Below are 20,730 nucleotides of genomic sequence, written 5' to 3' on the forward strand. Positions count from 1 at the left end.
GAAAAGATTAGGGTTTGGGGATGATGAAAGGGCTTTCTACGGGTAAGGATGGCAAAGGGTGGCAGTGACGGAAAGTCAGGCAACCTGTCCTGTCCGTCTTTTTGTATCGTGAATTGGAAAGACTGCAAGGGGGAGGGGAGTTGCTTGCGCCCTAAAGGAGGAGTTATTCAGATTCATTGCAGTGGGCGGCGGCTGCAAAACGCACCATTCTTCTTGTTTTGGCTCTGCAAAGCAGCCTTTTCAAGGGTTGGCTTGGGTGACAAAATGTCTTGTGTAGGCGTGGGTTTGTCTCCCTCTCGCTCTCTCTCCCTAAGATGTGTCCGGCATAGGCCAGGGTGCCACTCGAGGCCCAAACCAATTCTGGTTATCGCTTCTCGGCCTTTTGGCTAAGATCAAGTGTAGTATCTGTTCTTATCAGTTTAATATCTGATACGTCCCCTATCTGGGGACCATATATTAAATGGATTTTTAGAACAGGGAGATGGAAAAAGAGCTTGCTCTGTCCACTCCACGCATTGACCTGGTATTGCAGTACCTCCAGGAACGGTGCACCCCTTCTTAACCCAGTTTCCAAAAGCAGAACTCAATTCACCTGATTCATATTAGCCCGATTTAATGAATTGGAAGAAAGCATACGTCTTCATATGCACCTCAATTTGGCCCATTCACTTTTCACACTTCCTCCTTTTGTTTTTTATCTTTCACACTTTTGACTTTCTTTATTCATCCAAATAGCAAACTCATCACCACTCAACCTGACCAACTCGGCTATGTCCCCGTGCTGCAGTTCTCTGTCTTATCTAGATCATTTGCAATTGAATGGAATAGATCCCTTTTGGACAAAGTGGATTCACCTGCTGCTGCAGTGACCACAGGTGTGATAACATCTAGAATTGGCATCTGGTGCGATCTCTCCGCTTCCACTCCAAAGAAAGTTACCTGTTTATTCCTATCATGCATTGGTTTTTGGGGTTTTCTTTGAGTAATGATGATCTCTTTAGTAGTCTGTTGGCGCCCTCTCCTGGAGGAATAGTTTGCTTGCTCTTGGACATTCTAAAAGAGAGGTCATGATAGACATTGAGCTTCTGAGCTCAATTGGGGACAGTCATGGGTGATGAATGTTTGCAACCTACTGCGAAGCCTCATACCGCAATATAAGGAACGTCAAATACTAAGAAAGGGCGGCCTATGAAAGAATTACTACTTTCAATAAGTACACTTAAACGGCTAATTGGGAATAGAAAAACTGTAAAAAGCCCTCTGAGAAAGCCCCCCTCTAACCTTTGATAGTAAGCTTTTCTGTAGTCTGCCTGTTGATGTATTTTCCGTTTGAACTGTGCACAACATGAAGAGACGGAACACTGGCGGCTTGTCACAATGCCCCCCGATGACATCACAATAGCGCTGCTGCCTAGAAAACAAGCTGCGCAGAAGAAGTTGTTCTTTGGGTGGGAGGGTGGGCTAGTGGAAGGAGGGGGCAATCTCTTTTTTTCCCGGGTGGTAGGGGGATGACAGGAGAAGGGAAGCGGGTGGTGAGAAAGGTACAGAGGGCAGGGTTTGGGGGCTGGGAAGGAAAGGGAAAAGATTAGGGTTTGGGGATGATGAAAGGGCTTTCTACGGGTAAGGATGGCAAAGGGTGGCAGTGACGGAAAGTCAGGCAACCTGTCCTGTCCGTCTTTTTGTATCGTGAATTGGAAAGACTGCAAGGGGGAGGGGAGTTGCTTGCGCCCTAAAGGAGGAGTTATTCAGATTCATTGCAGTGGGCGGCGGCTGCAAAACGCACCATTCTTCTTGTTTTGGCTCTGCAAAGCAGCCTTTTCAAGGGTTGGCTTGGGTGACAAAATGTCTTGTGTAGGCGTGGGTTTGTCTCCCTCTCGCTCTCTCTCCCTAAGATGTGTCCGGCATAGGCCAGGGTGCCACTCGAGGCCCAAACCAATTCTGGTTATCGCTTCTCGGCCTTTTGGCTAAGATCAAGTGTAGTATCTGTTCTTATCAGTTTAATATCTGATACGTCCCCTATCTGGGGACCATATATTAAATGGATTTTTAGAACAGGGAGATGGAAAAAGAGCTTGCTCTGTCCACTCCACGCATTGACCTGGTATTGCAGTACCTCCAGGAACGGTGCACCCCTTCTTAACCCAGTTTCCAAAAGCAGAACTCAATTCACCTGATTCATATTAGCCCGATTTAATGAATTGGAAGAAAGCATACGTCTTCATATGCACCTCAATTTGGCCCATTCACTTTTCACACTTCCTCCTTTTGTTTTTTATCTTTCACACTTTTGACTTTCTTTATTCATCCAAATAGCAAACTCATCACCACTCAACCTGACCAACTCGGCTATGTCCCCGTGCTGCAGTTCTCTGTCTTATCTAGATCATTTGCAATTGAATGGAATAGATCCCTTTTGGACAAAGTGGATTCACCTGCTGCTGCAGTGACCACAGGTGTGATAACATCTAGAATTGGCATCTGGTGCGATCTCTCCGCTTCCACTCCAAAGAAAGTTACCTGTTTATTCCTATCATGCATTGGTTTTTGGGGTTTTCTTTGAGTAATGATGATCTCTTTAGTAGTCTGTTGGCGCCCTCTCCTGGAGGAATAGTTTGCTTGCTCTTGGACATTCTAAAAGAGAGGTCATGATAGACATTGAGCTTCTGAGCTCAATTGGGGACAGTCATGGGTGATGAATGTTTGCAACCTACTGCGAAGCCTCATACCGCAATATAAGGAACGTCAAATACTAAGAAAGGGCGGCCTATGAAAGAATTACTACTTTCAATAAGTACACTTAAACGGCTAATTGGGAATAGAAAAACTGTAAAAAGCCCTCTGAGAAAGCCCCCCTCTAACCTTTGATAGTAAGCTTTTCTGTAGTCTGCCTGTTGATGTATTTTCCGTTTGAACTGTGCACAACATGAAGAGACGGAACACTGGCGGCTTGTCACAATGCCCCCCGATGACATCACAATAGCGCTGCTGCCTAGAAAACAAGCTGCGCAGAAGAAGTTGTTCTTTGGGTGGGAGGGTGGGCTAGTGGAAGGAGGGGGCAATCTCTTTTTTTCCCGGGTGGTAGGGGGATGACAGGAGAAGGGAAGCGGGTGGTGAGAAAGGTACAGAGGGCAGGGTTTGGGGGCTGGGAAGGAAAGGGAAAAGATTAGGGTTTGGGGATGATGAAAGGGCTTTCTACGGGTAAGGATGGCAAAGGGTGGCAGTGACGGAAAGTCAGGCAACCTGTCCTGTCCGTCTTTTTGTATCGTGAATTGGAAAGACTGCAAGGGGGAGGGGAGTTGCTTGCGCCCTAAAGGAGGAGTTATTCAGATTCATTGCAGTGGGCGGCGGCTGCAAAACGCACCATTCTTCTTGTTTTGGCTCTGCAAAGCAGCCTTTTCAAGGGTTGGCTTGGGTGACAAAATGTCTTGTGTAGGCGTGGGTTTGTCTCCCTCTCGCTCTCTCTCCCTAAGATGTGTCCGGCATAGGCCAGGGTGCCACTCGAGGCCCAAACCAATTCTGGTTATCGCTTCTCGGCCTTTTGGCTAAGATCAAGTGTAGTATCTGTTCTTATCAGTTTAATATCTGATACGTCCCCTATCTGGGGACCATATATTAAATGGATTTTTAGAACAGGGAGATGGAAAAAGAGCTTGCTCTGTCCACTCCACGCATTGACCTGGTATTGCAGTACCTCCAGGAACGGTGCACCCCTTCTTAACCCAGTTTCCAAAAGCAGAACTCAATTCACCTGATTCATATTAGCCCGATTTAATGAATTGGAAGAAAGCATACGTCTTCATATGCACCTCAATTTGGCCCATTCACTTTTCACACTTCCTCCTTTTGTTTTTTATCTTTCACACTTTTGACTTTCTTTATTCATCCAAATAGCAAACTCATCACCACTCAACCTGACCAACTCGGCTATGTCCCCGTGCTGCAGTTCTCTGTCTTATCTAGATCATTTGCAATTGAATGGAATAGATCCCTTTTGGACAAAGTGGATTCACCTGCTGCTGCAGTGACCACAGGTGTGATAACATCTAGAATTGGCATCTGGTGCGATCTCTCCGCTTCCACTCCAAAGAAAGTTACCTGTTTATTCCTATCATGCATTGGTTTTTGGGGTTTTCTTTGAGTAATGATGATCTCTTTAGTAGTCTGTTGGCGCCCTCTCCTGGAGGAATAGTTTGCTTGCTCTTGGACATTCTAAAAGAGAGGTCATGATAGACATTGAGCTTCTGAGCTCAATTGGGGACAGTCATGGGTGATGAATGTTTGCAACCTACTGCGAAGCCTCATACCGCAATATAAGGAACGTCAAATACTAAGAAAGGGCGGCCTATGAAAGAATTACTACTTTCAATAAGTACACTTAAACGGCTAATTGGGAATAGAAAAACTGTAAAAAGCCCTCTGAGAAAGCCCCCCTCTAACCTTTGATAGTAAGCTTTTCTGTAGTCTGCCTGTTGATGTATTTTCCGTTTGAACTGTGCACAACATGAAGAGACGGAACACTGGCGGCTTGTCACAATGCCCCCCGATGACATCACAATAGCGCTGCTGCCTAGAAAACAAGCTGCGCAGAAGAAGTTGTTCTTTGGGTGGGAGGGTGGGCTAGTGGAAGGAGGGGGCAATCTCTTTTTTTCCCGGGTGGTAGGGGGATGACAGGAGAAGGGAAGCGGGTGGTGAGAAAGGTACAGAGGGCAGGGTTTGGGGGCTGGGAAGGAAAGGGAAAAGATTAGGGTTTGGGGATGATGAAAGGGCTTTCTACGGGTAAGGATGGCAAAGGGTGGCAGTGACGGAAAGTCAGGCAACCTGTCCTGTCCGTCTTTTTGTATCGTGAATTGGAAAGACTGCAAGGGGGAGGGGAGTTGCTTGCGCCCTAAAGGAGGAGTTATTCAGATTCATTGCAGTGGGCGGCGGCTGCAAAACGCACCATTCTTCTTGTTTTGGCTCTGCAAAGCAGCCTTTTCAAGGGTTGGCTTGGGTGACAAAATGTCTTGTGTAGGCGTGGGTTTGTCTCCCTCTCGCTCTCTCTCCCTAAGATGTGTCCGGCATAGGCCAGGGTGCCACTCGAGGCCCAAACCAATTCTGGTTATCGCTTCTCGGCCTTTTGGCTAAGATCAAGTGTAGTATCTGTTCTTATCAGTTTAATATCTGATACGTCCCCTATCTGGGGACCATATATTAAATGGATTTTTAGAACAGGGAGATGGAAAAAGAGCTTGCTCTGTCCACTCCACGCATTGACCTGGTATTGCAGTACCTCCAGGAACGGTGCACCCCTTCTTAACCCAGTTTCCAAAAGCAGAACTCAATTCACCTGATTCATATTAGCCCGATTTAATGAATTGGAAGAAAGCATACGTCTTCATATGCACCTCAATTTGGCCCATTCACTTTTCACACTTCCTCCTTTTGTTTTTTATCTTTCACACTTTTGACTTTCTTTATTCATCCAAATAGCAAACTCATCACCACTCAACCTGACCAACTCGGCTATGTCCCCGTGCTGCAGTTCTCTGTCTTATCTAGATCATTTGCAATTGAATGGAATAGATCCCTTTTGGACAAAGTGGATTCACCTGCTGCTGCAGTGACCACAGGTGTGATAACATCTAGAATTGGCATCTGGTGCGATCTCTCCGCTTCCACTCCAAAGAAAGTTACCTGTTTATTCCTATCATGCATTGGTTTTTGGGGTTTTCTTTGAGTAATGATGATCTCTTTAGTAGTCTGTTGGCGCCCTCTCCTGGAGGAATAGTTTGCTTGCTCTTGGACATTCTAAAAGAGAGGTCATGATAGACATTGAGCTTCTGAGCTCAATTGGGGACAGTCATGGGTGATGAATGTTTGCAACCTACTGCGAAGCCTCATACCGCAATATAAGGAACGTCAAATACTAAGAAAGGGCGGCCTATGAAAGAATTACTACTTTCAATAAGTACACTTAAACGGCTAATTGGGAATAGAAAAACTGTAAAAAGCCCTCTGAGAAAGCCCCCCTCTAACCTTTGATAGTAAGCTTTTCTGTAGTCTGCCTGTTGATGTATTTTCCGTTTGAACTGTGCACAACATGAAGAGACGGAACACTGGCGGCTTGTCACAATGCCCCCCGATGACATCACAATAGCGCTGCTGCCTAGAAAACAAGCTGCGCAGAAGAAGTTGTTCTTTGGGTGGGAGGGTGGGCTAGTGGAAGGAGGGGGCAATCTCTTTTTTTCCCGGGTGGTAGGGGGATGACAGGAGAAGGGAAGCGGGTGGTGAGAAAGGTACAGAGGGCAGGGTTTGGGGGCTGGGAAGGAAAGGGAAAAGATTAGGGTTTGGGGATGATGAAAGGGCTTTCTACGGGTAAGGATGGCAAAGGGTGGCAGTGACGGAAAGTCAGGCAACCTGTCCTGTCCGTCTTTTTGTATCGTGAATTGGAAAGACTGCAAGGGGGAGGGGAGTTGCTTGCGCCCTAAAGGAGGAGTTATTCAGATTCATTGCAGTGGGCGGCGGCTGCAAAACGCACCATTCTTCTTGTTTTGGCTCTGCAAAGCAGCCTTTTCAAGGGTTGGCTTGGGTGACAAAATGTCTTGTGTAGGCGTGGGTTTGTCTCCCTCTCGCTCTCTCTCCCTAAGATGTGTCCGGCATAGGCCAGGGTGCCACTCGAGGCCCAAACCAATTCTGGTTATCGCTTCTCGGCCTTTTGGCTAAGATCAAGTGTAGTATCTGTTCTTATCAGTTTAATATCTGATACGTCCCCTATCTGGGGACCATATATTAAATGGATTTTTAGAACAGGGAGATGGAAAAAGAGCTTGCTCTGTCCACTCCACGCATTGACCTGGTATTGCAGTACCTCCAGGAACGGTGCACCCCTTCTTAACCCAGTTTCCAAAAGCAGAACTCAATTCACCTGATTCATATTAGCCCGATTTAATGAATTGGAAGAAAGCATACGTCTTCATATGCACCTCAATTTGGCCCATTCACTTTTCACACTTCCTCCTTTTGTTTTTTATCTTTCACACTTTTGACTTTCTTTATTCATCCAAATAGCAAACTCATCACCACTCAACCTGACCAACTCGGCTATGTCCCCGTGCTGCAGTTCTCTGTCTTATCTAGATCATTTGCAATTGAATGGAATAGATCCCTTTTGGACAAAGTGGATTCACCTGCTGCTGCAGTGACCACAGGTGTGATAACATCTAGAATTGGCATCTGGTGCGATCTCTCCGCTTCCACTCCAAAGAAAGTTACCTGTTTATTCCTATCATGCATTGGTTTTTGGGGTTTTCTTTGAGTAATGATGATCTCTTTAGTAGTCTGTTGGCGCCCTCTCCTGGAGGAATAGTTTGCTTGCTCTTGGACATTCTAAAAGAGAGGTCATGATAGACATTGAGCTTCTGAGCTCAATTGGGGACAGTCATGGGTGATGAATGTTTGCAACCTACTGCGAAGCCTCATACCGCAATATAAGGAACGTCAAATACTAAGAAAGGGCGGCCTATGAAAGAATTACTACTTTCAATAAGTACACTTAAACGGCTAATTGGGAATAGAAAAACTGTAAAAAGCCCTCTGAGAAAGCCCCCCTCTAACCTTTGATAGTAAGCTTTTCTGTAGTCTGCCTGTTGATGTATTTTCCGTTTGAACTGTGCACAACATGAAGAGACGGAACACTGGCGGCTTGTCACAATGCCCCCCGATGACATCACAATAGCGCTGCTGCCTAGAAAACAAGCTGCGCAGAAGAAGTTGTTCTTTGGGTGGGAGGGTGGGCTAGTGGAAGGAGGGGGCAATCTCTTTTTTTCCCGGGTGGTAGGGGGATGACAGGAGAAGGGAAGCGGGTGGTGAGAAAGGTACAGAGGGCAGGGTTTGGGGGCTGGGAAGGAAAGGGAAAAGATTAGGGTTTGGGGATGATGAAAGGGCTTTCTACGGGTAAGGATGGCAAAGGGTGGCAGTGACGGAAAGTCAGGCAACCTGTCCTGTCCGTCTTTTTGTATCGTGAATTGGAAAGACTGCAAGGGGGAGGGGAGTTGCTTGCGCCCTAAAGGAGGAGTTATTCAGATTCATTGCAGTGGGCGGCGGCTGCAAAACGCACCATTCTTCTTGTTTTGGCTCTGCAAAGCAGCCTTTTCAAGGGTTGGCTTGGGTGACAAAATGTCTTGTGTAGGCGTGGGTTTGTCTCCCTCTCGCTCTCTCTCCCTAAGATGTGTCCGGCATAGGCCAGGGTGCCACTCGAGGCCCAAACCAATTCTGGTTATCGCTTCTCGGCCTTTTGGCTAAGATCAAGTGTAGTATCTGTTCTTATCAGTTTAATATCTGATACGTCCCCTATCTGGGGACCATATATTAAATGGATTTTTAGAACAGGGAGATGGAAAAAGAGCTTGCTCTGTCCACTCCACGCATTGACCTGGTATTGCAGTACCTCCAGGAACGGTGCACCCCTTCTTAACCCAGTTTCCAAAAGCAGAACTCAATTCACCTGATTCATATTAGCCCGATTTAATGAATTGGAAGAAAGCATACGTCTTCATATGCACCTCAATTTGGCCCATTCACTTTTCACACTTCCTCCTTTTGTTTTTTATCTTTCACACTTTTGACTTTCTTTATTCATCCAAATAGCAAACTCATCACCACTCAACCTGACCAACTCGGCTATGTCCCCGTGCTGCAGTTCTCTGTCTTATCTAGATCATTTGCAATTGAATGGAATAGATCCCTTTTGGACAAAGTGGATTCACCTGCTGCTGCAGTGACCACAGGTGTGATAACATCTAGAATTGGCATCTGGTGCGATCTCTCCGCTTCCACTCCAAAGAAAGTTACCTGTTTATTCCTATCATGCATTGGTTTTTGGGGTTTTCTTTGAGTAATGATGATCTCTTTAGTAGTCTGTTGGCGCCCTCTCCTGGAGGAATAGTTTGCTTGCTCTTGGACATTCTAAAAGAGAGGTCATGATAGACATTGAGCTTCTGAGCTCAATTGGGGACAGTCATGGGTGATGAATGTTTGCAACCTACTGCGAAGCCTCATACCGCAATATAAGGAACGTCAAATACTAAGAAAGGGCGGCCTATGAAAGAATTACTACTTTCAATAAGTACACTTAAACGGCTAATTGGGAATAGAAAAACTGTAAAAAGCCCTCTGAGAAAGCCCCCCTCTAACCTTTGATAGTAAGCTTTTCTGTAGTCTGCCTGTTGATGTATTTTCCGTTTGAACTGTGCACAACATGAAGAGACGGAACACTGGCGGCTTGTCACAATGCCCCCCGATGACATCACAATAGCGCTGCTGCCTAGAAAACAAGCTGCGCAGAAGAAGTTGTTCTTTGGGTGGGAGGGTGGGCTAGTGGAAGGAGGGGGCAATCTCTTTTTTTCCCGGGTGGTAGGGGGATGACAGGAGAAGGGAAGCGGGTGGTGAGAAAGGTACAGAGGGCAGGGTTTGGGGGCTGGGAAGGAAAGGGAAAAGATTAGGGTTTGGGGATGATGAAAGGGCTTTCTACGGGTAAGGATGGCAAAGGGTGGCAGTGACGGAAAGTCAGGCAACCTGTCCTGTCCGTCTTTTTGTATCGTGAATTGGAAAGACTGCAAGGGGGAGGGGAGTTGCTTGCGCCCTAAAGGAGGAGTTATTCAGATTCATTGCAGTGGGCGGCGGCTGCAAAACGCACCATTCTTCTTGTTTTGGCTCTGCAAAGCAGCCTTTTCAAGGGTTGGCTTGGGTGACAAAATGTCTTGTGTAGGCGTGGGTTTGTCTCCCTCTCGCTCTCTCTCCCTAAGATGTGTCCGGCATAGGCCAGGGTGCCACTCGAGGCCCAAACCAATTCTGGTTATCGCTTCTCGGCCTTTTGGCTAAGATCAAGTGTAGTATCTGTTCTTATCAGTTTAATATCTGATACGTCCCCTATCTGGGGACCATATATTAAATGGATTTTTAGAACAGGGAGATGGAAAAAGAGCTTGCTCTGTCCACTCCACGCATTGACCTGGTATTGCAGTACCTCCAGGAACGGTGCACCCCTTCTTAACCCAGTTTCCAAAAGCAGAACTCAATTCACCTGATTCATATTAGCCCGATTTAATGAATTGGAAGAAAGCATACGTCTTCATATGCACCTCAATTTGGCCCATTCACTTTTCACACTTCCTCCTTTTGTTTTTTATCTTTCACACTTTTGACTTTCTTTATTCATCCAAATAGCAAACTCATCACCACTCAACCTGACCAACTCGGCTATGTCCCCGTGCTGCAGTTCTCTGTCTTATCTAGATCATTTGCAATTGAATGGAATAGATCCCTTTTGGACAAAGTGGATTCACCTGCTGCTGCAGTGACCACAGGTGTGATAACATCTAGAATTGGCATCTGGTGCGATCTCTCCGCTTCCACTCCAAAGAAAGTTACCTGTTTATTCCTATCATGCATTGGTTTTTGGGGTTTTCTTTGAGTAATGATGATCTCTTTAGTAGTCTGTTGGCGCCCTCTCCTGGAGGAATAGTTTGCTTGCTCTTGGACATTCTAAAAGAGAGGTCATGATAGACATTGAGCTTCTGAGCTCAATTGGGGACAGTCATGGGTGATGAATGTTTGCAACCTACTGCGAAGCCTCATACCGCAATATAAGGAACGTCAAATACTAAGAAAGGGCGGCCTATGAAAGAATTACTACTTTCAATAAGTACACTTAAACGGCTAATTGGGAATAGAAAAACTGTAAAAAGCCCTCTGAGAAAGCCCCCCTCTAACCTTTGATAGTAAGCTTTTCTGTAGTCTGCCTGTTGATGTATTTTCCGTTTGAACTGTGCACAACATGAAGAGACGGAACACTGGCGGCTTGTCACAATGCCCCCCGATGACATCACAATAGCGCTGCTGCCTAGAAAACAAGCTGCGCAGAAGAAGTTGTTCTTTGGGTGGGAGGGTGGGCTAGTGGAAGGAGGGGGCAATCTCTTTTTTTCCCGGGTGGTAGGGGGATGACAGGAGAAGGGAAGCGGGTGGTGAGAAAGGTACAGAGGGCAGGGTTTGGGGGCTGGGAAGGAAAGGGAAAAGATTAGGGTTTGGGGATGATGAAAGGGCTTTCTACGGGTAAGGATGGCAAAGGGTGGCAGTGACGGAAAGTCAGGCAACCTGTCCTGTCCGTCTTTTTGTATCGTGAATTGGAAAGACTGCAAGGGGGAGGGGAGTTGCTTGCGCCCTAAAGGAGGAGTTATTCAGATTCATTGCAGTGGGCGGCGGCTGCAAAACGCACCATTCTTCTTGTTTTGGCTCTGCAAAGCAGCCTTTTCAAGGGTTGGCTTGGGTGACAAAATGTCTTGTGTAGGCGTGGGTTTGTCTCCCTCTCGCTCTCTCTCCCTAAGATGTGTCCGGCATAGGCCAGGGTGCCACTCGAGGCCCAAACCAATTCTGGTTATCGCTTCTCGGCCTTTTGGCTAAGATCAAGTGTAGTATCTGTTCTTATCAGTTTAATATCTGATACGTCCCCTATCTGGGGACCATATATTAAATGGATTTTTAGAACAGGGAGATGGAAAAAGAGCTTGCTCTGTCCACTCCACGCATTGACCTGGTATTGCAGTACCTCCAGGAACGGTGCACCCCTTCTTAACCCAGTTTCCAAAAGCAGAACTCAATTCACCTGATTCATATTAGCCCGATTTAATGAATTGGAAGAAAGCATACGTCTTCATATGCACCTCAATTTGGCCCATTCACTTTTCACACTTCCTCCTTTTGTTTTTTATCTTTCACACTTTTGACTTTCTTTATTCATCCAAATAGCAAACTCATCACCACTCAACCTGACCAACTCGGCTATGTCCCCGTGCTGCAGTTCTCTGTCTTATCTAGATCATTTGCAATTGAATGGAATAGATCCCTTTTGGACAAAGTGGATTCACCTGCTGCTGCAGTGACCACAGGTGTGATAACATCTAGAATTGGCATCTGGTGCGATCTCTCCGCTTCCACTCCAAAGAAAGTTACCTGTTTATTCCTATCATGCATTGGTTTTTGGGGTTTTCTTTGAGTAATGATGATCTCTTTAGTAGTCTGTTGGCGCCCTCTCCTGGAGGAATAGTTTGCTTGCTCTTGGACATTCTAAAAGAGAGGTCATGATAGACATTGAGCTTCTGAGCTCAATTGGGGACAGTCATGGGTGATGAATGTTTGCAACCTACTGCGAAGCCTCATACCGCAATATAAGGAACGTCAAATACTAAGAAAGGGCGGCCTATGAAAGAATTACTACTTTCAATAAGTACACTTAAACGGCTAATTGGGAATAGAAAAACTGTAAAAAGCCCTCTGAGAAAGCCCCCCTCTAACCTTTGATAGTAAGCTTTTCTGTAGTCTGCCTGTTGATGTATTTTCCGTTTGAACTGTGCACAACATGAAGAGACGGAACACTGGCGGCTTGTCACAATGCCCCCCGATGACATCACAATAGCGCTGCTGCCTAGAAAACAAGCTGCGCGGAAGAAGTTGTTCTTTGGGTGGGAGGGTGGGCTAGTGGAAGGAGGGGGCAATCTCTTTTTTTCCCGGGTGGTAGGGGGATGACAGGAGAAGGGAAGCGGGTGGTGAGAAAGGTACAGAGGGCAGGGTTTGGGGGCTGGGAAGGAAAGGGAAAAGATTAGGGTTTGGGGATGATGAAAGGGCTTTCTACGGGTAAGGATGGCAAAGGGTGGCAGTGACGGAAAGTCAGGCAACCTGTCCTGTCCGTCTTTTTGTATCGTGAATTGGAAAGACTGCAAGGGGGAGGGGAGTTGCTTGCGCCCTAAAGGAGGAGTTATTCAGATTCATTGCAGTGGGCGGCGGCTGCAAAACGCACCATTCTTCTTGTTTTGGCTCTGCAAAGCAGCCTTTTCAAGGGTTGGCTTGGGTGACAAAATGTCTTGTGTAGGCGTGGGTTTGTCTCCCTCTCGCTCTCTCTCCCTAAGATGTGTCCGGCATAGGCCAGGGTGCCACTCGAGGCCCAAACCAATTCTGGTTATCGCTTCTCGGCCTTTTGGCTAAGATCAAGTGTAGTATCTGTTCTTATCAGTTTAATATCTGATACGTCCCCTATCTGGGGACCATATATTAAATGGATTTTTAGAACAGGGAGATGGAAAAAGAGCTTGCTCTGTCCACTCCACGCATTGACCTGGTATTGCAGTACCTCCAGGAACGGTGCACCCCTTCTTAACCCAGTTTCCAAAAGCAGAACTCAATTCACCTGATTCATATTAGCCCGATTTAATGAATTGGAAGAAAGCATACGTCTTCATATGCACCTCAATTTGGCCCATTCACTTTTCACACTTCCTCCTTTTGTTTTTTATCTTTCACACTTTTGACTTTCTTTATTCATCCAAATAGCAAACTCATCACCACTCAACCTGACCAACTCGGCTATGTCCCCGTGCTGCAGTTCTCTGTCTTATCTAGATCATTTGCAATTGAATGGAATAGATCCCTTTTGGACAAAGTGGATTCACCTGCTGCTGCAGTGACCACAGGTGTGATAACATCTAGAATTGGCATCTGGTGCGATCTCTCCGCTTCCACTCCAAAGAAAGTTACCTGTTTATTCCTATCATGCATTGGTTTTTGGGGTTTTCTTTGAGTAATGATGATCTCTTTAGTAGTCTGTTGGCGCCCTCTCCTGGAGGAATAGTTTGCTTGCTCTTGGACATTCTAAAAGAGAGGTCATGATAGACATTGAGCTTCTGAGCTCAATTGGGGACAGTCATGGGTGATGAATGTTTGCAACCTACTGCGAAGCCTCATACCGCAATATAAGGAACGTCAAATACTAAGAAAGGGCGGCCTATGAAAGAATTACTACTTTCAATAAGTACACTTAAACGGCTAATTGGGAATAGAAAAACTGTAAAAAGCCCTCTGAGAAAGCCCCCCTCTAACCTTTGATAGTAAGCTTTTCTGTAGTCTGCCTGTTGATGTATTTTCCGTTTGAACTGTGCACAACATGAAGAGACGGAACACTGGCGGCTTGTCACAATGCCCCCCGATGACATCACAATAGCGCTGCTGCCTAGAAAACAAGCTGCGCAGAAGAAGTTGTTCTTTGGGTGGGAGGGTGGGCTAGTGGAAGGAGGGGGCAATCTCTTTTTTTCCCGGGTGGTAGGGGGATGACAGGAGAAGGGAAGCGGGTGGTGAGAAAGGTACAGAGGGCAGGGTTTGGGGGCTGGGAAGGAAAGGGAAAAGATTAGGGTTTGGGGATGATGAAAGGGCTTTCTACGGGTAAGGATGGCAAAGGGTGGCAGTGACGGAAAGTCAGGCAACCTGTCCTGTCCGTCTTTTTGTATCGTGAATTGGAAAGACTGCAAGGGGGAGGGGAGTTGCTTGCGCCCTAAAGGAGGAGTTATTCAGATTCATTGCAGTGGGCGGCGGCTGCAAAACGCACCATTCTTCTTGTTTTGGCTCTGCAAAGCAGCCTTTTCAAGGGTTGGCTTGGGTGACAAAATGTCTTGTGTAGGCGTGGGTTTGTCTCCCTCTCGCTCTCTCTCCCTAAGATGTGTCCGGCATAGGCCAGGGTGCCACTCGAGGCCCAAACCAATTCTGGTTATCGCTTCTCGGCCTTTTGGCTAAGATCAAGTGTAGTATCTGTTCTTATCAGTTTAATATCTGATACGTCCCCTATCTGGGGACCATATATTAAATGGATTTTTAGAACAGGGAGATGGAAAAAGAGCTTGCTCTGTCCACTCCACGCATTGACCTGGTATTGCAGTACCTCCAGGAACGGTGCACCCCTTCTTAACCCAGTTTCCAAAAGCAGAACTCAATTCACCTGATTCATATTAGCCCGATTTAATGAATTGGAAGAAAGCATACGTCTTCATATGCACCTCAATTTGGCCCATTCACTTTTCACACTTCCTCCTTTTGTTTTTTATCTTTCACACTTTTGACTTTCTTTATTCATCCAAATAGCAAACTCATCACCACTCAACCTGACCAACTCGGCTATGTCCCCGTGCTGCAGTTCTCTGTCTTATCTAGATCATTTGCAATTGAATGGAATAGATCCCTTTTGGACAAAGTGGATTCACCTGCTGCTGCAGTGACCACAGGTGTGATAACATCTAGAATTGGCATCTGGTGCGATCTCTCCGCTTCCACTCCAAAGAAAGTTACCTGTTTATTCCTATCATGCATTGGTTTTTGGGGTTTTCTTTGAGTAATGATGATCTCTTTAGTAGTCTGTTGGCGCCCTCTCCTGGAGGAATAGTTTGCTTGCTCTTGGACATTCTAAAAGAGAGGTCATGATAGACATTGAGCTTCTGAGCTCAATTGGGGACAGTCATGGGTGATGAATGTTTGCAACCTACTGCGAAGCCTCATACCGCAATATAAGGAACGTCAAATACTAAGAAAGGGCGGCCTATGAAAGAATTACTACTTTCAATAAGTACACTTAAACGGCTAATTGGGAATAGAAAAACTGTAAAAAGCCCTCTGAGAAAGCCCCCCTCTAACCTTTGATAGTAAGCTTTTCTGTAGTCTGCCTGTTGATGTATTTTCCGTTTGAACTGTGCACAACATGAAGAGACGGAACACTGGCGGCTTGTCACAATGCCCCCCGATGACATCACAATAGCGCTGCTGCCTAGAAAACAAGCTGCGCAGAAGAAGTTGTTCTTTGGGTGGGAGGGTGGGCTAGTGGAAGGAGGGGGCAATCTCTTTTTTTCCCGGGTGGTAGGGGGATGACAGGAGAAGGGAAGCGGGTGGTGAGAAAGGTACAGAGGGCAGGGTTTGGGGGCTGGGAAGGAAAGGGAAAAGATTAGGGTTTGGGGATGATGAAAGGGCTTTCTACGGGTAAGGATGGCAAAGGGTGGCAGTGACGGAAAGTCAGGCAACCTGTCCTGTCCGTCTTTTTGTATCGTGAATTGGAAAGACTGCAAGGGGGAGGGGAGTTGCTTGCGCCCTAAAGGAGGAGTTATTCAGATTCATTGCAGTGGGCGGCGGCTGCAAAACGCACCATTCTTCTTGTTTTGGCTCTGCAAAGCAGCCTTTTCAAGGGTTGGCTTGGGTGACAAAATGTCTTGTGTAGGCGTGGGTTTGTCTCCCTCTCGCTCTCTCTCCCTAAGATGTGTCCGGCATAGGCCAGGGTGCCACTCGAGGCCCAAACCAATTCTGGTTATCGCTTCTCGGCCTTTTGGCTAAGATCAAGTGTAGTATCTGTTCTTATCAGAACAAACTGAGCTAGCTACACTTGACGAGATACGATCAGGGAGACGAGCTCCAAAGCCCAGCCGAGACCGGAAGAGGGAGATCGGACGGAAGAAGAGCTTGGCAGAAAGAAGCAAGAAGACGAAGGCTCGGAGAAGACTTGGGGAGACCAGAGGAACTTCGAGGAGGAACACAGCGGGAGAAGACACCCGGAGAAGAATCCAAGATCCAGCTCCGGGAACTCAAGCAGGAACCAGCCATGGCAAGCAAGCCAGAGAAGGCAGCCAAGAAGGCTCAGGACCCAGGGACCTCCAGGAAGGCTCATCCAGAGGCTTCTTCGGCCCAAGAGGCCCCTACCTCCGACGCCAGCCAGCCGGAGGGAGCCCGGACGCCGCCTGAAAAGGCTCCAACCCTGGAGCCTTGGATGCGGCAGACGGTCGCCCTGAAGCTAAAGGCGGTGGATGGTAGGTTGCCGGACATGTCCAGCGACGTGTTCTGCAAGAAGATGATTCTGGATCAGGGCTTCTCCAGGGCGGAAACCCTGAGTGTCCAGACCTTCATGACTGGCATTTTTCTGGTAACCTTTGCCACGGTGAATGCCTGCAGGAGATACTGGGAGGCGATGAACGCAGCTATGCCGGGCTCCCCTTTTCATTCCTTTTTAGGATCCTGTCCTATACAGAGGGATGAGAAGAGGATCACGGTCTCCATGCGGAACCCGCACACCCCAGGAAGAGACATCTCCACGTTCCTGGGACGTCTCTGCACAGTGGTGAGGGAGCCATCCCACATCCTTAACGGCAACGGATTCTGGACGGGTAAGTGGTCAGTAACCGTTCGACTCTACAGGGAACCAGCATCCGAGGATGGTCTCCAGCACCTGCCCCCGACATTCTCTCTGGGAAACTCCTTTGGTCTCATCTACTACCCGGACATGCCACACAACTGCAGGAAATGTGGCGGGAAAGGGCATTCGATGAAGACCTGCAAGGAGGACGCCTGCAGGGTTTGCCGGGTGACAGGACACAGCTCCAAGGACTGCCCAAAGAAGAAGACTTGCAACCTATGTGGACAGGCGGACCACCTTTACAAGGACTGCCCACAGCGGGAGAAATCCTGGGCAAGGGTTGCCGCGGCGACCCAGTATCGGGTAATCACAGCTTCGTCGACCAAGGCAGCTACGACCAAGGCCACAGAGGCCAAGGACAAGGCGGCCAAGAACCCGGCGACCGTGGCTCCAGCCGATGCCCCAGCAGCCACGGAGTCCAGGGAAAAGAAGGGTAAGAAAACTGTTGCCCCCTCCCTGGTCCCCCCCCCTGTCACCCCTGTCCAAACCCCTCCCCCCCCGGCCAACCCTACTGAGGATTCCACTACCTCCACCTCATTTCCCTACTCCTCAGTTGGTCTCCTCACCCCCCCCCCAAAGCCCACTCTCCCTCCCCAGACCATGAGAGCAGAGGGCCTCAGCACTCTTGCACTTTTCACCGAGGAGGATTTTCCAGCTCTTGTCTCCTCAGGTACAGGCCAAAGGAAAAGGAAGGTGGAAGATAGTCCTGTCGCAGAACCTTCCAAGCTGTTCATTGTGGACCCCAATCCACCCCAGGAAGAGGAGGATGGCCTCCTCCCAGAACCGGACGTGTTGGAGCAGATGGTGGAGTCCCTTGTGGCCGAAGAAGAAATGGAGGAGTCGGAAGCCACTGAGGCACCATCCCTGCTTGATCAGCTAGCAGAAGAGGGTCTGCTGGAGATACCCTTACCAGCAGGTGCCAAAGAGGAAGAACCGCCCGACCGGAGTGGTAACTAAGGCACACCGCCTGCTCTAACTTTCTCTTTCCTCCAATGACTGCTAACATTAACATCTTTTCCATTAATGTTAGGAGCATCAGAGACAAGTTCCGACGTCAGACAATTTTTACGTTCCTTAACACTCAGTCTAGTGATGTATTTTTCCTGCAGGAATGCTCCCTTCCCTCCTCTAGGTCCTTCAACCATCTGGCCAGGGAGTGGACCCATGGCCCATCCTACTGGTCTGGCGGGGGCGACTGTAGGTCCGCGGGGGTCGCCGTGCTGATCAGGGGAAGCGCCTTCACATTGGACTCTGTTCAGGAAATCGTCTGCGGCAGGTTACTGCTCGTGGATGGCACCTGGGCGGGAGAACCTGTCAGGTTCATCAATGTGTATGCTTCTCCTGTGAAGAGCGATCGACTGGAGCTCCTCCAAGCCCTGCGCCCTCAGCTCGCTACCGCCAGGACGGTAGTGATGGCCGGGGATTTCAACTGCCCGATTGAGGAGGATGGACGCAGTTCTGGAACGGCTGCCAAGTTGGACGTCACATCCAAACTGCTCATTGAGATGGTGACCGAAGCCTCTCTTGTGGACGTTGTTGGCTCCATCGGACACGGATCCGTGAACTATTCATGGTGCCGATCCGATGGCTCGCTGCGTTCCAGGATTGACTTTGTGTTTACCTCTCGGGCGGTTGGGCGGAGTGGGCACTCGATGGTCCCCTGCTTCTTCTCTGACCACAGAGCCATTCACTTTCAAGGTGTGCTGGGCCATGGCTTCCCCATTGGCCCGGGCTCCTGGAAGCTGAACTGCTCTCTGCTGGAAAAGGGTGAGATTCTGGAGGAGCTTAGAGCTGCCTACTCCACGTGGCGGGCCTACAAGGCGGGCTTCCAGTCTGTTTCTGACTGGTGGGAATACGTTAAACTCGAGTTCCGTTTCTTCTTTCAGGCAAAGAGTCAACAACAGGCGTGTCTGAAGAGGAGGGACTTCAGGAGACTCCAGCGTGAGCTGCGTTCCCTGCAGGACCTTCTTCGATGCGGCTGGGACGTGAGAGAGGAGCTGGAGGAGACTAAGAGGAGCCTGAAAAGGCACTTCGAGGAGGAGTCCGAGCGAATTGTCTTCCGTTCCAAAGTGGAGAACCTGGAGAAGGGTGAGAAATGTAACTCGTTCTTTTTCAGGAAACTCCACGCCGGTCACACGCCCATGAATGAACTACGAGACGAGAGTGGAAACATGCGACGCGGGAAAGAGAACGTGATGAAGGTCGTCAGCGACTTCTACAGCGAACTCTACGCCCGCAAGACTACTGACCCCGAGGCCGCCGATAAGTTCCTGTCAGGTATCACTAACCATCTTGACCCTGCAGACGCGGCGGCCATGGATGTTCCTCTGACGGTGGACGAGCTGCTCTCGGCCGCCAAATCCTTTAGTTCTGGCAGGACACCGGGCAGTGACGGCCTCCCAGCAGAGCTCTATGTAGCGCTGGGAGACCTAATCTGTCCGGACCTGTTAGGGCTGTATGAGGAGATGGTGGTGGAGGGCAGAATGCCTCCATCTCTGAGGGAAGGAATGGTCACGATCCTGTACAAGCGTAAAGGAGAGAGGTGCGACCTGAAGAATTGGCGTCCCATCACCCTTCTGAACGTCGACTACAAGATCCTGGCCAAGACGATGGCAACGAGATTGAAGACTGTTATCGGACGGATCATCCACCCGGATCAGACCTGCGGCATCCCCGGACGTCGCATCGCAGACAGCCTGGCTCTCATGCGGGACACGGTCGAGTACATCAAAGCCCGCCGGGTGCACGCAGCCCTGATCTCGTTGGATCAGGAAAAGGCCTTCGACCGTGTTTCCCATGAGTTCCTGGGCAAAGCTCTGCACAGGTTAGGTTTGGGTAACATGTTTTGCTTGTATGTCCAACTAATGTATTTTGATATTCACAGCTCGGTGTTGGTAAACGGCTGGAAGACTGACCCCTTCCCGGTCCTCTCAGGGGTCAGACAAGGCTGTCCTCTGTCACCTCTTCTTTTTGTTTGTGTTATAGAACTCTTTGCAGAGGCTATCCGGCGGAATGGAGAGATCAGAGGGATCACCGCACCAGGACCAGAACGCTTCGAGGTCAAGTGCTCGCTCTACATGGACGACGTGACCGTCTTCTGCGCGGACCGGCGCTCAGTCGACACCCTCGTCCAGACCTGTGAGACCTTCGGACGGGCTTCGGGAGCCAAAGTCAACTGCGGGAAGTCGGAAGCCATGCTCTTCGGGGACTGGCAGCCGGCCTCTTCCGCCCCCTTCCCTTTCAGCATCCAGCCGGATTTCATCAAGGTTCTTGGAGTCTGGTTCGGGAAGGAAGGAGCAGCCCTCAAGTCCTGGGAGGAACGCTTGACCAAGATCACCCAACGGATCGGTCTGTGGAGCCTCAGACGCCTCACCTGTGAGGGCAAAGCACTGGTCCTGCGTAACGAGGTACTGCCCGTGCTGCAGTACACGGCCCAGGCCTGGCCCCCCCTTGCCACCGTGTGCAGGGCCATTACCAGGACGGTGTTTCGTTTTGTCTGGGGATCCAAGATGGACAGAGTAAAGCGGAGCATCATGTACAAGGATCCTCGCAAGGGTGGGAAGGGCGTACCCGATATCCCCACCCTCCTGCGATCCTCCTTCGTATGTGACTGCGTTCGCCGAACTCTGCGAGTCAAGAGAGGTTCCGCGGGTGGGTCCATGTCTCGCTTCTTCCTGCTCCCCCTTTGGAGACGGTTAGGCTGGGAC

General features: G+C 48.8%; 10 non-coding genes and 1 pseudogene across 10 annotated transcripts; all 11 read left to right on the top strand.

Annotated features, from left to right (window-relative positions):
- The first annotated feature begins 366 nt into the window (after positions 1 to 366).
- Positions 367 to 557, top strand: LOC142269024 (U2 spliceosomal RNA). The gene has a single exon (XR_012734586.1). It is a non-coding gene; the product is annotated as a U2 spliceosomal RNA (small nuclear RNA).
- Positions 558 to 1,944: 1,387 nt separating this feature from the next.
- LOC142269025 (U2 spliceosomal RNA) lies at positions 1,945 to 2,135 on the top strand. Its single transcript, XR_012734587.1, has one exon. It is a non-coding gene; the product is annotated as a U2 spliceosomal RNA (small nuclear RNA).
- Positions 2,136 to 3,522: 1,387 nt separating this feature from the next.
- LOC142269026 (U2 spliceosomal RNA) lies at positions 3,523 to 3,713 on the top strand. The gene has a single exon (XR_012734588.1). It is a non-coding gene; the product is annotated as a U2 spliceosomal RNA (small nuclear RNA).
- A 1,387-nt stretch (positions 3,714 to 5,100) lies between these two features.
- On the top strand, positions 5,101 to 5,291 carry LOC142269028 (U2 spliceosomal RNA). The gene has a single exon (XR_012734589.1). It is a non-coding gene; the product is annotated as a U2 spliceosomal RNA (small nuclear RNA).
- A 1,387-nt stretch (positions 5,292 to 6,678) lies between these two features.
- LOC142269030 (U2 spliceosomal RNA) lies at positions 6,679 to 6,869 on the top strand. The gene has a single exon (XR_012734591.1). It is a non-coding gene; the product is annotated as a U2 spliceosomal RNA (small nuclear RNA).
- A 1,387-nt stretch (positions 6,870 to 8,256) lies between these two features.
- On the top strand, positions 8,257 to 8,447 carry LOC142269031 (U2 spliceosomal RNA). Its single transcript, XR_012734592.1, has one exon. It is a non-coding gene; the product is annotated as a U2 spliceosomal RNA (small nuclear RNA).
- Positions 8,448 to 9,834: 1,387 nt separating this feature from the next.
- LOC142269032 (U2 spliceosomal RNA) lies at positions 9,835 to 10,025 on the top strand. The gene has a single exon (XR_012734593.1). It is a non-coding gene; the product is annotated as a U2 spliceosomal RNA (small nuclear RNA).
- A 1,387-nt stretch (positions 10,026 to 11,412) lies between these two features.
- LOC142269033 (U2 spliceosomal RNA) lies at positions 11,413 to 11,603 on the top strand. The gene has a single exon (XR_012734594.1). It is a non-coding gene; the product is annotated as a U2 spliceosomal RNA (small nuclear RNA).
- A 1,387-nt stretch (positions 11,604 to 12,990) lies between these two features.
- Positions 12,991 to 13,181, top strand: LOC142269034 (U2 spliceosomal RNA). The gene has a single exon (XR_012734595.1). It is a non-coding gene; the product is annotated as a U2 spliceosomal RNA (small nuclear RNA).
- A 1,387-nt stretch (positions 13,182 to 14,568) lies between these two features.
- Positions 14,569 to 14,759, top strand: LOC142268967 (U2 spliceosomal RNA). The gene has a single exon (XR_012734538.1). It is a non-coding gene; the product is annotated as a U2 spliceosomal RNA (small nuclear RNA).
- Positions 14,760 to 16,146: 1,387 nt separating this feature from the next.
- LOC142268979 (U2 spliceosomal RNA) lies at positions 16,147 to 16,251 on the top strand (annotated as a pseudogene).
- The last annotated feature ends 4,479 nt before the right edge of the window (positions 16,252 to 20,730 follow it).

The sequence above is a fragment of the Anomaloglossus baeobatrachus genome, unplaced genomic scaffold (genome assembly GCF_048569485.1).
Source record: "Anomaloglossus baeobatrachus isolate aAnoBae1 unplaced genomic scaffold, aAnoBae1.hap1 Scaffold_3124, whole genome shotgun sequence".
In the NCBI taxonomy this organism is placed as follows: Eukaryota; Metazoa; Chordata; class Amphibia; order Anura; family Aromobatidae; genus Anomaloglossus; species Anomaloglossus baeobatrachus.